Source organism: Crocodylus siamensis, chromosome 6 (assembly GCF_052110815.1).
Source record: "Crocodylus siamensis isolate JL-2025a chromosome 6, ASM5211081v1, whole genome shotgun sequence".
Taxonomy (NCBI): domain Eukaryota; kingdom Metazoa; phylum Chordata; order Crocodylia; family Crocodylidae; genus Crocodylus; species Crocodylus siamensis.
In genome coordinates, this window is record NC_143400.1 from 35,343,757 (window position 1) to 35,359,598 (window position 15,842).

At 53.3% G+C, this 15,842-nt stretch overlaps 1 protein-coding gene and 1 long non-coding RNA gene across 7 annotated transcripts in view; one reads left to right on the forward strand and one right to left on the reverse strand.

The window, feature by feature from the left end:
* The window catches only part of LOC149862308 (uncharacterized), a 41,775-nt gene extending 26,433 nt beyond the window's left edge, over positions 1-15,342 (reverse strand). For all 3 annotated transcript variants that reach the window (XR_016442947.1, XR_016442948.1, XR_016442946.1), the window contains exons 1-2: positions 14,435-15,342; positions 13,879-14,302 (exon numbers count right to left, since the gene is read on the reverse strand). This is a non-coding gene — a long non-coding RNA (uncharacterized LOC149862308). The remainder of the gene's footprint in view (positions 1-13,878; positions 14,303-14,434) is intronic.
* LZTS1 (leucine zipper tumor suppressor 1) overlaps positions 13,996-15,842 on the forward strand; it is a 36,425-nt gene continuing 34,578 nt past the window's right edge. The window contains exon 1 of one of the 4 annotated variants that reach the window (XM_090051684.1): positions 13,996-14,131. The gene's annotated coding sequence lies outside the window, so the exon portion shown is untranslated. Of the gene's footprint in view, positions 14,132-14,226; positions 14,493-15,379; positions 15,454-15,842 lie in introns of those variants that run through there. The other 3 variants (XM_090051683.1, XM_090051682.1, XM_090051685.1) reach the window with 3 other exon arrangements.

Here is a 15,842-nt window from a genome sequence, read left to right on the forward strand (position 1 = left end):
TTTATATTGTTCTTTTCATTGCGGTCTAATTGTGAGAACAAAGGGGACAGGTGGGGAGGGGGAAGCTAAGCAGCTTTCTCTTTTAATTAGAAATGTTCTCCTTTCCCCTGCTCTCTCTTCCTCTCTCACGCGCACATAGATGTGCAGGCACAGGCATACTCCCCCAGTCCCACAGGTGGGTCACAGCTAATCATGGATGTAAGGCATGAGTTATGGAATAAGATGACTATATGGTGTCAGCTCAGGAGCCCTGTGCTGGGTTGGTACAAGGGGAGTGGCTGCAAAACTCATCTTTTATGACAGTAATTACCAAAGCCTCCATCACCACAAGAAGCGAAGGACTCCCCAGGGAGATAAGGCCCCAGCCCAAGGCTGTGGTGGGAAGGGGAGGGGTTGTTATCACAGAGATACAGCACAGGAGGCAAGGGAGAACAAAAGGAGACCAGTCAGGAATTTGGCTCCTTTTCTGCTGAGTCTGCAGAACAGGGGATTGGCGAGCAGGGGGTGGAGCGGACTGACCTCAGGGAAAAGGGACTTGGGGGCTTAATCTGGGTGCCACTTTCCCAAACTGATCTGCAGGAGCGGCTGGCCACTGCACAGAGGCTGCTCTCATCAGCTCGCTGCGAAGCTTTCGCTGAATTGTCTGCAGTGTTTCCTAACAGCGAAGCAGCTCTTCAAACTGAAGGGCTGACTGAAGTGGCTTGGTTCAAGAGGGCTGCGCAATCTTCCTGTGCCAACGGTATTTACCCTGCACCAGATAGCATTCATTGCTATTCCAGCCCGTGCCCTTCACTTCCCACCTCTCAGCCAGACCTCCAGAGGCATCGATGCAGTGCCAGGTCCAAATTCTCCACTTCTCTGCCCCTTAGCACCAGCCTGAAGCTCTGCCTCCTGTCCCTGTCTCCGGCCTCACATACAGTTGTGCCGTTCTCCCGCAAGTGGAGCAAGGGAAGAGGTTGCAGATGCCTGCTGGCAAATTCCACTGGGCAAAATGATAAGGCTGTGGCTGAATGCGTAAGGAGGATGGTGAGTTAAACCATGAATGGCAGCCGGTCCCCCTTGCCGTTTGAATGGGGTGACGTAACAAGCACACCACACAGGGCTTCAGAGTTAACAGAGCCCAAGCTCTGCTGGAACGTGGCCTTTCCACTGCAACCAATTCACCTCTATCAAATCATGTTTCGTTGGGTGAGGAGCCTGCCCCGCTCTGCACAGCAAGCATCGAGGCCCTCAGAGTGGGGGCCCAGTTAGGAAAGCACCAGTTAAGTGCGTCTTTGATGGGTACAAAGCGGCTCCTTGGCTCTTTTCACCTCTCAGCTATCAGCAGCAAGAGTTCTTGGGGAGCAGGCTGCAGTCCCTGGGTCTCCCAGGTGCTCCTGACTCTCCCACTCTCATATTGGCAAAGACATCACTGAACCATCCCCCCCTGCACAGAGGCCTGGGTGCAGGTCCCTCTGGAGGACATCGGCGCTGCCAATGTGAGAACCCCCTGCAGCACTCCCAGCTCTTGACAGCCCCGGGGATGAAGGAAGGGGCTGATGGCCGCACTTGGGATCTGAACTCAGGTCCCTGTCGTGGTGGAGAAGCCTGATACAAAATTCAGCTTGTGCACAACTCCTCTTAACAACCTCGGCTTGCTTGTGTCTCTCATCCCTGTATTTGCCAGTAAAGTGCTGTGTAATTAACATCAATAACTGTGGCAGCTTATTGCTCGGCATAGCAACACCAGCAGTAGATAATGTGCCAAGGGCTTTGCAACAAGCATCCTGGTCATGTCAGGCAGTGAGTGTGTCACCTCCATCGTGGTAATTGAATTGCCAGTTGGAGCCTTGTTTGTGCAGCAAGGAGAAAGAAAGAGGCGGAGGAGGCTGGGGGAGCTTCTGCGCACGGGAAGCAAAGCCAGAAGGAAGTACGGAGGAAACTGTTTGTTGCTGGATGTTACCCTTATAGTTGGTCTACATTGCACTCTGCATACACACGGCAAGGGGCAGTCCCTGCCTCGAGCCTGAAGTCTAAATCAGACACTCTGTTAGCTCCAATGCGTGTGCGTGTCAGGTGGGTAGAAGGAGGCGCAATGGGATAGGTTGCAAATACCATGCAGAAAGCCGTGGAGCCATGCGCCAGGGCTTTGCTACCCTGAGCAAACTAGAAAGCACTGTCTATCCCTCAGTGTTAACTGAATGACTGAGCAGGGTTGGGGTCCAGGAAGAGCACACACAAACTGCAGATGCTTCCTCAGCCTGACCAAGCGCATCTATACCGGAAAGCTTGCAAAGGAGAATTTGTACAACTGTTTGAGTTGGTCTAATAAAAGATACCGCATTCCCCCAAAGAGCCTTGTCTGCTTATGAGCAGGGTTGGGACATCCCTTTTCTGTTCCAGAAAGCAACCCCAAGCTCATGCCATCTGTCAAGTTTTGGCTCCCCCCACCCTTTCTAATTTTGAGAGGCCTTGGTCACACTCTTACATTTGACAGTGGCTAGGTATGTGAAGTCCTAGGAGAGGATCCATCCTGCCCAGATGGCAGAGCAGGTAGACAGCCCACACGCCACTTATTTAAAAGACAAGCCGAGAGGCACAAGCGGTGCAAGTCGCTTCTGAAGATGAACCATCCCATGACCGTGCGGGGGACGTGCCCGTGTGTACGGTATGCTCCCTATGCCTGGGGCTAGGTTTACAGTCAGTCCGTCCCCAGTGCAGGTTAATGATCAACTAATTCACCTCTGGAGGCTCCGATTTAATTTAGGTCAAGGGGAGATGAGCCCACCAGAGAGTCAGGGCCTCAGATCAGGACTGGATTAGTGAGGAGTGCCGCAAGCCAGGGTCAAGGACTATTTGCAGGGCTGGGGGTGGGGCTGCAGCTCCGGGTGGTGTTAGCGATTAGAAAAGCAGCAAATTGCCAGTGATGAATTCCAGCATGGCCCGGGGCAGAGCTGCTCAGCTTTGGAGTTGCATTGGCAGAAATGAGGACAAGGGAGTCCAAGGATGGTATAGTTGAGGATGCCCGGCTCAGCTAACTAGAAACCTGGGACTCAGATAGCCAGGGCAGGACACTGCAGATCAGAAAAGAAGTTGTTGGTGGGGAGGTGCAGGCCTGGACTGAGATGGGGTGGCCGAGCCTAGGAAGGAGGAGCCTCAGCAAAGCGTCCCCTCTCTGCAGTACCCCTTGCCTCTATCCAGTCCTCTCCCAATCCTGCATTTCCATCCAGTATAATTTTTTAATTAGCCAGCCCCATGGAAAGAAGGCACATATGCCTGTTAATCTTTAAAGCAGCCGGCTGCTGACATGAGCTGCTGAACAATTCCCCTTGGGAGAGTCATCTGCGGCCAGAGGGATTTAAAGAAATAAAATGGGTTTCTCACATGCAGCGGTGTCTTGGCGACAATCTCATCACCGCTGACCCCCCCTTTGCCCTCCCCGCAGCCCACTTGGATAAACAAAACAGCGCCAGAAAGGATTTGTTCCAGCACAGCCCTATAGGACTTTATATTGCACAACAGCTTCAAACGATGCCTTTGGTAAGTGGAGCAGCAGAGGCTGGAATAAGTATCACCTCCTGCTCAGATGTGGTTTCAACATCTTTCCTCCTCGTTCCCCCAGCACCCTGAACACGACCAGCCGAGCTCAGAAACACAGTCCAAACCAGAAGGGGTTTGTATCTGGAGTTATCTCAGTGATGTCCTTCAAATTCAGGATGTATCAGCCACACGCAGGCAAAGGATGAGTATAGCGAGAAGGATCTAACCGGCCCGTCTCCCGATAGATCCCAAGCTATCCATGTTCCCTTAGCAGATTTGCATTTCCCCACCACCTCCACCACTTTTTAATATCCTGTTGTGTGGATGTTGTTTTTAACACTCCAGCCAAGGAGGAACAATAGACCTGTTGGATTACAGCAGGGAGTGATTGTTCTCAGCTCAATATCCTGCCTTTACAGGAGTAGATAGCACAGGCTTTGTTCAGAATAAAAAGGGCACAAGGAGCAAGGCAGCAACCCTGCAACTCTTTAACAGCTGGAAAAGGGCACCAGGCTATTTGGGACTGGGATTTACCTATGATCTCCATCGATAACTTCTTCTAACCTTGTTCTTGAAAAGAAAATGCTGTGTGTTTACGGCCTCGCTACCTTCCTAACTAGACAATGAAAACCACTTACACTTTGATTGCAGAAAAATCCTGGAGTGCTTTTACCTTTGGCGGGTGGGGGGTGTTGGTTGTAGCTGTGCTGGTCTAAGCACATAGGCAGACACGGTTCTTTGAGTAAATGTGATATATTTTATTAGGCCGCTAAATAGTTGGAAAAATTGTTCTTTGCAAGGTTTTGGGCACAAATACCCTTCTTCAGGCATAGGGAGAGTCTGCTGTGGTTTTGTATTGTCCTGGATGGAACAGAAGTCAAAGAAGGGTGTTTATACCTGAAATCTTGCAAAGCACCATTTTTCCAACTATTTAGGTGGTCTGATAAAAGATATCGCATTTACCCAAAGAACTTCATCTGCCTATTTACCTTTGGCTAGAAAACAGTCACCTCTGGGAAGGAACTTGACAGCTTTTTTAATGAATTGCCTGTCATCTCTGCCCAATAACTTCATTGGAGACCTACTGGAAGGGGCTCGAAGCCCCGAAGTATGCGTTTCTCCCAAGGATGCAAGTCGGATGCAACGAAGGAGATCACCTCACCTCACAAATCTCGTGTCTCTGATGGAAGACAAGGGAGTAAAGGAAAACACGGAGCGAGAATCGGACCTGCAGTCAGATGTCCCGCTTGTGAGATGCAACTCAGGCCTGATTTACAACGTTGAGCCATGCTAGCAAAAATGTGAGGGTGCCTGCACTCACAGCTTGCCTGAGGTAGCCCCCTGGAGAAGTAAGAGTGCCCCCCATGCACTACTTTGAGCAGCCTTGCCTGGGTAAAAAGCCGAATGCGGTCCTAGACTGTATGGGGCCAGGTGTTTCCAGTAGAGTGGGCTGGGTGACACTGCTCAGATGAGGGACCTCAGGGTGGGGAGTCTGGAGTGAGAGGCAGCGGCAGAGCTGCGCGGAGGGAGTACAGGCCAGGAATAGCAACGGGAGCTGCTTGTCAGGACACAGGTGCACACGGCACAGCTGCGCATGGGAAGTTTGTGCATCACCTGCTAGCACAATCCCAGGAGCTGGCTGCCTCCCTCCTTCACCTTCCCCAACGGCAAGATGACAAATCTTTAAATGAAGAGGATACAGGAGAGTGCAGATGCCTTCTCCTTCGCTTCCCCATTCAGCTTGGCATTTCACTTCCATTTCCCCACAAACGGTTATAATCTCAAAGCAGATGGGGTTTTTCTTACTAATAATCCAAGGCCCCAAAGACCAGCCCTTTGTTGATCATAGATTTGCAGCTGCTATGGCTGTGCCTCATGTCTCTCCTGCGGATAAGAGACTGACACTAAGTCACTACTCAGCCCAGCTGCTCCCAGCGCCCTTATTCACTGTCTCCAGGAGAGGGTACTGCATCTGCAGTGCAGATCCCTCCATGCACACTGATCAAAGGGAAAGTCTGTGCACATCCTTAACACTGCTCATTCAGGCTCTCCATCCCTGGGGACCTCCCAGCGGAGGACGAGCCTTGCTGGTTCCCTGGCCTGCAAAGGTCACCAATTGCCTGGCTGTTGTTGTTTTTTATTCATCTCAAGAACTGATCTGATGCTGCTTCATTACCCTGTAAAGGCCTCTGCTTGATTTGGTCACACCAGCCAGGTCTCTGCCTGCTGCCCCTGATATCATTCGGCAGGGCTGGGGATGACAGCTCTATTTATCTCTGCCTGATTTGGTTCAATATCTTCATCCATGACCTGGAAGATGCGATGGAGTGCACTCTCAGCAAGATTGTTGAAGACACCAAACTGGGGGGATATTAGTAGATACTCTAGAGGACAGGGCTAGGATTCAGAGAGACTGAGACAAATTGGGAGATTTGACTAAAAGGCATCTCATGAGGTTCAGTCAGGACAAGTGCAAAGTCTTGGACTTAGGAGGGAAGGATCCCATGCACCGGGACAGGCTGGGGGCTAACTGGCTGGGCAGCCGCTCTGCAGAAAAGGACCTGGGAGTTACAGCAGACAATCAGGTGAATATGAGCCAGCAAGCATGCCCTTGTTGTGAAGAAGGCTAATGGCACACTGGGGTGCATTGGTAGGAGTGTTCCCAGCATCACAGGACCACAGAAAATGAGGGTTGGAAGGGACCTCAGGAGGTCACATCTAATCCAACGTGCTGCTCAAAACAGGACCAGTCCCAAGTAGATCATCCCAGCCAAGGCTTTGTCTAGCCAGGTCTTAAAAACCTCCAAGGATGGAGACTTCACCATGTCTCTAGCTAACCTGTTTCAGTGCTTTAATACCCTCTTCTTGAGAAAGTTCTTCCTAACATCTAACCTAAACCTCCCTCGCTGCAAGTTGAGCCTGTTGCTCCTTGTTCTGTCGTCTGCCACCACAGGGAACAGTCCAGCCCCATCCTCTTCGCCGCCCCACTTCAGGGAATTGAAGGCTGATATTAAATCTTCCCCCCCCCCCCAGTCTCATCTCCTCCAGATTAAATAAACCCAGTTCCCTCAGCCTCTCATCACAAATCACTTACCCCAGCCCCCTCACCATTTTCACTGCCCTCTGTTGGACTTCCTCCAATTTGTCTACAGCCTTTTTGTAGTGGGGGGGGGCCCAAATTGGACACAGTACTCCAGATGTAGCCTCACCACTGCCAAGTAAAGGGGAATAATCACTTCCCTTGATCTGCTGGCAATGGTCCTACTAATGCAGGCAACACTCCTACTAAAAGCAGACTGGTTTCCACGTCTGAATGACAGCACTGGGAACAGAAGCCAGGCAGAGAGATGTGATGCTTTGTGTGGTTTCCTTTCAGCCCAGCATGTCCTTCTCCCTATCCCTGGTGAGGACCAGGGCCTTACCATGGCTTGATCAGATGAAAATTGGAGCCCATCAACTAGGCAATAAAGCCCAGCTGTGACACATGATTTAACTACCTCTTCTCCCACCTCCTTCTACTGAGCCAGGATGAATTATTTAGACAAATAGTGAAGTGGTTCAGCTGAATTATTCAGAGAGATTCAAATTGGTTGACCAATGAAGCAGAAGCAAAATGAGTTGTGCACAAAGTTGAACAGCCCCTAGAGAATACCAGGGCATTTTTTCCCCCCCCAGTTAAGTGGTGGAAAAGCAAGCTATATGCTATTGCCAGTGAGCAGCAGGGGAAAGGCAGACAGACAGAGTGAGACAAACTGCCCCCAAAGCTTTCCCTAGCAGTACATTTTTGCTGCCCAACTGGTTACTCACATGTGTGTATGAGCTTCCCAGATCAAGCATTACATAACTCAGTGAATAATGCAGAAGTCGAGGGCGGTGGAGGCTGGGAGGGAAAGACTGAAAGCAGAAAACCGTCTGGTCTCTGCTACCCAGAGAAGCCCCTTCCAAAGCCCCAGATCTGAACAGTTTCCAGACTTTGGAGGTGAAAACCTGCAGCTGCCGCCTGACTGCGTCACTCCCCAGGATTCAAAGTGCCGATGTCAAGTCATGCTCACACCTAGGAGCTAATTGCTCACTCTTCCCAGCTTCAGTCACCCAAACTTCAGGGGTCAGCCCCAAACAAATGAGGAGACTGCCTTAAAAATGTGAGGTTTTGAAAGATAATAAATTAGGGATCCTGTAGGTTGGCTTCCCCATTCTTGGGGCCTTCAGGGTCCTCATAGCTAAGCTTTTCTCTGTAATCCTGAGGGCTACACACATACTTTTTAAAGAGTGAGAGCCAAATCCTGCCCGCCATCCCATGACTCCAGGAGCTGGGGCTTAATGAAACACAATGGATATCACAAGGCCTGAAATAAAATCAGAGAAACTAAATCATAAAATCAAAATCATAAGCAACCTGCCTGTCATGCTAACGACGACTCAGACTGATACCACAAATCCACACAGAGAATAATTCATTAACCCAGCCCTGCTTAGCAGCTCTCCTGGGATGAAAGAAAGCCCACAGCATTTAGATCCAAGCCATATTTGATACTTCGGGGTGTAATTCGGGCCTACCTCTTCTACAGCACCAGACAAAGAAGAAGTCTGTTGCCAACTAGCTGGCAACATGGAGAGTCACTGATGGATGTGCCGGTCTCATCAGTTCTCATGAGGCTGCAGACACCGATTCCATAAGTGAGACAGAAATGTGCACTGGGTGTTCATAAACTGACTTTTCTGTGGCCCACCAGAGTCCCGTGGCTGGAAGTACCTGCCCCCAAATGCAAACGTCAGGGGTTCTTCATCGACTAATTCCAGGTGGGAACCACGCTTGGCAGGCAGCTCCTCCTGGGGCTTACCCTTGAAGACCCCCCCCAACCACACAGTGTCTCTCAGCTTGTAGGGCTGCAGAGTCCTGGGCCCCCGCGCGCATCACCCGTATATGAGGAGAAGCCATGCGTGTGATCCAGACCCTTCCAGCTGACTGCTCATTTTGGGAGCGTGGGGGTGCTGGGCCGAGTTGAACAGCCCACGCTCAATTTTCCCGCAGGATCCTCAGGATGAAAACTGACAGCTTTTAACTAGCATACGCTATTCATTTTCTCCTAGTGCACAGATGGGGTAAGAACACTTGCTTTGAAAAAAACCCTCTCCCTTTTCAAGTCACCTCTCCTTTCCTTCCCGGGCTGTGTCTCCTCATGTCTTTCCATTGCACGGCTTCCACCTGCACCTATCCTCTTCCACTCTCTCCCCTGGGAGTGGTTGCCCCTTCGGCCTTCCTCTGCCCCTTTCTGCTTTGCTTTTGCCTCTGCAGACCTCCCCACCCAGGCAAAAAGCGTTACCGCCAGGTTTGCCACACCACAGCATGCCTGCTGGGAAGCTGAATCGCAGCCTGCTTTTCCTGTTGCTTCTTCTTGACTTGGAAGGGAAATAGCTAGCGAGATGGGGGGGGGGGGGGGGTTGAAGCAAGCAGAGCATGTACAGGCAAAGGATCTCCTGCCCACTGGAGCTGACAAATGCCCACCCCTGGAATTATCTAAGGGGAGAACACAGTCTGTCTTTGGCAGCATCTGTCCCTCCCCTGCCAGCATGAAGCATGACGGCTGGGTCTCCTCCGGGCTGTCTGGGCCACAGCAAGAGCTGGAGATCTTCATTAGAAGTGCAAAATACTCCAAGCTGCACCGCCGCCACCCTGAGTGCCAGCTCCCTATATAGAGGCCTCTTGCAGGCGCAGTGATGTGTGTGGGTGGCCGTAATTAGGAGCTTTGATGAGCCCCTTTTACCAGAGTGCTGCACAAAGCAGACAAAATAATACTAGGGTTGCGGGGAGGAGGAGAAGCAAACTACAGTTAAATAAAATCCTCTTGTCAGAAGAGGGAGCCTCCTGTCTCCCAGCTTACATTAGTCTGGATCGGTAAGGACCCAAATCCATGGCTGTATGGTGGGCGTTATATGTCCATTGCGAATTAAGGAGCCAGACTGATTCAGACCAGAGCTCTGCCAGGCCCAGTGGCCAGCTCTGGTGCTGCAGAGGTAGGTCCAAGAATAGTGGGCTACAATGAAATGGGTGGCCAGAGCGAAACTTTCTTCCTGGCCCATCACTTACAGGCTGGGACTGCCATAAAATAGTGTCAGAAGAGGGCTCAGAAGGATGCTTTCGCCATTAAAGCTCTGGACCTGGACTCAGAAGATCGGGGGTCTGCTCCTGCTTCTCCCACAGATCTGATCTGCCACTTCGGGCCAGCGGCTCAGGCTATGCGTGGTGTAGGAGCACTATCCCACTTCCAGAATAACAGCATTGCACTTTTGGGAAGGGCACTGCTAATCCAGAGCAGCTGGGCTGTGGGCCAGTTTTCTAACATCATCCCACACAAATGAAACCAGCTGTATTGGCAAAAGTGCAGCTTTTCCAATGCACTTTTGTCTACCCTAGGAGCTGGCAGAGGTATGCTGGGTCAGGGAGAATGTGTCTCCACCCGGGTGACTGATGCATGTGCTGTCGGGAATTTGCAGCCTATAATGGCCTTCCTCTCTGAGTCCCAGTAACCCCTCTGTAAGCAGGGGATGATAACATTTAGTCCCATTTTGGAGACAGACCTCAGCACCTCATCACCGGCTCCTTCCTGCCTCTCTTTTCTTTTCCACCTTTCTGTCCTTTTACAATGCATTTGCTTTCCCAAATTCTGGGAGAAGGCTGAATTGGTACGTGCTGCCTCTCCGAGAAGTGCCCTTGCCCTGTCAGCATTACAGCCTTGCTTTAACTCCTACTCCATGTCGTGCTCTTTCTAGCAGCCTCTCACTATGGACGCAGGAGACAGGAGCTCCCCACCCTGTGAGTAGCTTAATTAAAAGCCCATTGTAACCCCTCCTTCCAACAATGCTTTCTCAGATACCCAACTCGGGGACTGTACTGGAGAGGACAAGGAGTGCATTCAGCCCTTGCACTCACCGCAGTAGATGCATCTGAGTACCCTACCCCTGTAACAGCACTGGATCTGTTCCTAAGCTGGCACAGTGGTAAGGGTCAGGGAAACCCTTACTATGATTGCTTTTAGGGGAGTTATTTATAAAAAAACTTTTAAAAGAACCCATGCCTCTACTGGTAGGAATTTAACCATCACTGAAAACCCGGAGGCAGAAACCCTTGTTTGTGTGCACAAACCCTAGATGCAAAACCAGGTGCTCCGTGGCTCTGTTCAGCTCTGCTCAGCTGGAAGAGTCTCCCCAGAGACGGAGCCTCTGGCATCGGCCAAAAACTTCTGTGTAGAGGAGAGGAGAGTCATGGGTGTTTACGCTGAAGTCTTTAATACAGCAAATCCCTTTGTGAATCTTCTTGCTGTTATTCTCCAGGGCTCTTTTGCCCTGGGAAACTTTCCAGGTGACTTTGAGAGATGAGGTAATACCAGATAGTTTGACTCGCTTGAGAAGGCAAGGATGGGAGACAAGTTCTGACTTGAGCGGGATGAACGAATTGGTAGCTTTGAGCTCTACCTCCAGACAGGATTCATTTCAAGGGACAAGAGTGTGATAAGAGTCAAAGAGAGAATCAGCCATTGAGCCTTTCTAACAATGCAAACCGCAGGCCAAGGCCTCTGGGGCTACTTTACCCTCCCTTAGTGCTGGGAAAGGGATGGGGAATTGCCTTCAGGAAATCCTGTCGTGTGTCACCAGAATGGCTTTGCATCACACCTGTAATCCTAGCCAGGCAACAGAACAGAGACACTCAGGAGTCAGAGAGGCAGTGTGGGCAAAGAGCTGCTGTTGGTTTGCTGGGTGGCAGCCGGAAAGAGCCTGGGGTAGCCCAACTGTGAGTTAAAGCAGTTCTCATGCCAGGAGCCAGGTTGCAGGGCTCTGTCCTTTCAGAGTTGTGTCTACCATTGGTTTCTAATCAAGTCCAACTGGGGGCTGGGGTGGCGCGGGTGCAAGTTCAAGGCCGCAGCAGAAGTGCTCATGGCACGGCCGTGTCCGATTCTGCTAAATACCTTGTCACAAAGACGTGAAAAAGGAAAGGAAAGCTCCAACTGATGCAACGGTGCAAGCACAGTTTGCCCTGTCCAACTTGGACCAAGTCTTGAAAAGTTAGTGACTTGACCACCAACCCAGCTGGCACAAGACGTTTCTTGGTTTTGGGTTCTCGTATTGTTTTCCGCTTGTTCTGGGAATATTAAATTCCACTCAACTGGAAATCAATCATAATGCGCCCCCCGCCCCCCTATTCTGCTCCCTCCCTCCTCTGTGCTCACATTGATATACTTTCCCCTTCCCTTCAGTTTTAGGTCCTAAAATAGCACATTCCAGCTCAATGTTTTCAAGGCAAGCAGGCAGCACACATGGCATTGTGGGAATATTGCACAAATCAGCAGAGAGGCTGAGTGAGCTGCCAGAAGGCAGTACCAGCCTGTGGGAACGCTTTGAGTCAAAGCATTGAGGCTTGACAGCAAAGGACATGAGTGATGGCCTTTATTCCTCCTCGCCACATCTTCTGCATTACTATTTACACCTTGGCAAAGCGGCTGGAAAATGCTGCCCCTGATGTGGAGGAAAAGGAGGGGTTCTGATTTGGTAGCTTTTTTTTTTGCACCTGTTTTGCATTAACGTAAGGCAAGGGAGAATCAGGTTTCTGCTCCTCGAGGTTTCATTTCCCCTATAGTCATGCAAGATGTGCAGGACTCCCAAAGCCATAGCTTGGTGCTTGGTGGGCCAAGCCTGGAACAGATTCCAGAGAACCTACTAGGTTTTTCCACACTCCTGGCTAGCAACTTAGCGGGGAAGAGCGATAAAGCAGTACACCTGGCTTTTGGAAAGAGGTGAGCACTGCCTGCAGCATGGCTTGTCTTTGGTTAATCTCTGGCACCGATGAAGTGTATTTCCTGCATTCCTAGGCATGGCAGTGGCACAGCCTCACCTCCCCTTTTCCCCCCTGCTGTGTTGAGGCCTCCTGCGGGTTCTGCCACTAGCATACGTGCGTGCGTGCACATGTGCGTGTGCACACATTTGCAGCGCCTAAGACAGCACTCTGGGGCTAACCGGGGCCAAGCATCAGAGACAAACTCCTAGCACGTTGCAGCTTTGGATCGAGGGCAGAGCATCGCTGTCCTAAACCTGCACCTGAAGAAGGCCTACGACAGACGGTCCCACCGGTTCCTGTTCCAGATGCTGGAGCGGATGGGAGTCCCCCCAACCTTCGTCAGCTGGATCAAGACCCTCTACACGGAAGTGAGCAGTGAAGTGCAGAGCAATCATTTCCTGAGAGTCCCTGGGGGGTCTCTGTTCCCCGCATTTTCTTCTGGGGCTCCAGATGGGAAAAGGTCACCAGGAAGACCTTGCACAAGGACAAGAGGGCCGGGGCATGCCGGACATCCTCCCGTTCCTGTGGGCCAAGTGTACGAGTCAGATCTGCAAGCAGGCGAATGCAAAACCGCTTGCCTGGTGAGCTATTTTGCAGGGCACATCCTGAGACCCCAAGGGGTGTTCACCTCTACCAACCACAAGCTGTGGATCATGGGTGCACCGTGGGTCTACGAGATCCTAAATCAGTGCCACAGCTTGTATGGCCTGCAGAGCGCAGACCCTGCAACCATGAGCAACCCCAGGAGACGGTGAGGTTGAGGGACAGCATGTCGCCCGTGGACCTGCTCCCATGCGTCATGTGCCAGGAGCGCATTGACCACAAGCACCGGCGCAAAGACCACGAGGACCCGTCAGCGAGGGCTTGCAGACATACAGAGGGTCAGCTGGGGAGACCCAGCTGCCCGTGGCTCAACAGCCACGGAGCCACTGAGACGATCGAGCACCTGCTCTGCCTCCGCACCTGCGCCAAAGCGGTATGGAAATGGGTGACGCTGCTCTGCGACGCAGTGGCCAGCGACAACTGGCTAACCAGAGAATGGGCACTGTATGGGCACCCACAGAGACACGTGGCCTAGGATCTTCCAGCTCCCCGCCAGCAGTGAAGGGGGCAGTAACAACGAGGAGGAGACCAGCTCAACTGAGGACAGCGACAGCAGCCGGTCCTCGCGACAGCGACGTGGGCGGCAAGTGAACCGAGGCTGTGACCCCACGAGCGAGGTGTGGCAGGAAAGAAAAGGGTGGCCTGGTCTGAGAGCCCAGAAGCTGCCTGTGTGTCAAGCACGACGCGGATATAGTAACGGGTCCAGGTTAAGGTTTTCTTTTTGGGGTGATACTCGGAGCATAGGTATATATAACCTCATATATATACAGGCATATAGTTTCATAGTTTCTAGGGTCAGAAGGGACCTGACTAGATCATCTAAACATATATTTTTACTAAAAAAACCCCCAAAACCAAAAAAAAACCCTTCGTCCTGGGCTGCAGGTGTGCAGTCGAGGGGGGGAGAGAGCCCTCCCACTGCATACCTGGCTGAGAGTCGGGCAGTTTGCCGTGCGCGGTGCAAGTCCAGATGTGCTGCAGGCGACCCAGCACATTCCACGGGGCTAAGTCAGCTTATCGACTACAAACAGGTCGGCTCCACAGGAGGGGGAAGAAGGGAGGGAACTCCTCTTACTGTGCGTGGGAGAGACAGACAGACCAGACCAGCACAGTGCTCCCTGCGTGGAAGCAGCTATCCCGGCAAAGCCGCATGCTGGTCCCCTCCTCACCATGCTCCAGGTAAGCGAGACTGGCAAAACCACCATCCGGCTGGTACAGCAGCATCTCCGCTGAGGGCGAAACCTGCCGTGCAGGACGGCTGAAATCCCGGTGGAAAGGTGGAGGAGCCTCCCTGCAGCAGTGTGCCACGCAGTATCGAAAAGCAAGGGCAGGAGGGGTCAGGAGGCTGAGCTTGCCCAGACAAAGGGAGACAAGAGCTGCATTAGCTAAGCGGGTAGGTGAACTGCTGAACACACCCACCCCTTACGCTGCAGCATTTCAGCTCCAGAGCAGACGGGGCTAATTACTGCTTGGGGCACTCACCTTGCTGAATAGCAAATTCCAGAGTTGCTCACGGCCCACGCGCACACATCACCAGCAGGTATGTATACACGGCAGGCGCTGCAGCGGGGTTAAGACCTGCCTCAGAGAGCTTTGAACTCGCTGACAGAGGTAGCCGTCGCGGGCCCCTGTCCTGCAGGTCTCGGTGCAAAAGCACTCGGCTGTTGTTTTCGGGCGAGTTTGGCAGGACGCCTCGAGCTTGGCACTGCTATTGCTGGACGGCCTGAGCGAGCTAGTCTAACGCTAGCGAGACTACAGCGCAAACACAGGTATCGTTGCGCACGCACCCGTTATCAAGCACCCCCCGAGCGATGGTGCTTAACACGGTATTTGATGCGCGTCAGCACTGGAGAGCAGCGACGCGTGTCTCCCCGCACACGCTACGGCGCCCCGCGCCCGGCGCGGCCTTGTTCTTTGTGCGGACTTCCAGATGCTGCTGCCACACGACCTCGCGGCGCATTTACGGGCAGGAGGTGCCCTGCCATCAGGTCACCCGACCGTCCCTCTCGGCTGATTTGTGCGCCGGCCATCAGACACGGGCGCGCAATTTTTTTGCCTTGCCGTGCAGGTTTTGGAGGGGTTTAACCCCTTGCGCACAGGCCCCCGCCCCCAAATAACCTACCATCAGGCCACCCCACCGTCCTGCTCGGCCGGACCGCGAGGCGGGAGCTTTTCTGGCGGTGAGGCAGGCGAAAACCCTTGCTCCGGGCGGGGCGGCGCGGGGCCAGGGCGTGCGGGGGCGGGTCTGGGGGTGCCCGCAGGGGGCCACGCCTCTTCTTTGCTTCCCCGGGGTCTCCCCGAGGTGCCCCGCACCCCCGGCGCCCGGGGGGGGGGGGCACTCGCAGCGGTCATCCCCGCACAACGCGCGGCGGGGGCCGCGGCAGCCAATGGGCGGCCCCGGCCCGCCCGGCCCGGCCCCGCCCCCCGGGCGCGCGGGAGCGGCGCTGCCCGGGCGGGGCCGGAGCCGCGGCGCGGAGCCCCCACGCGCGGCCGGGCCACAGGTAGCTGCGGGCGGGGGGCGCGGGCCGGGCGGGGGGCGCACCACCAGCCGGGGGGTTGCAGCAGCAGCAGCAGCAGGGGTGTGCGGTCTCCGTGCACGCGCGTGTGATGCCGGTGCACACGCGACACACCGCGGGTGTGGAACATGCAGTGCATACGCACGCGATGCTGGTACACACGCAACACACCACGGGTGTGGATCATGCAGTGCAGGCACGTGTGATGCCGGTGCACACGCAACACACCGTGGAATGTGCGGCGAGCACACGTGCGGTGTCCGTGGGCATGCAACGTGCCAGGGACATGGAGTGTGCAGTGTGTCCGTGTGCTAGACGTGCCCTGGAGGTGGCATGCGCTGCATGCAGGTGGTCCCCGGGCACACGGTGTGCTC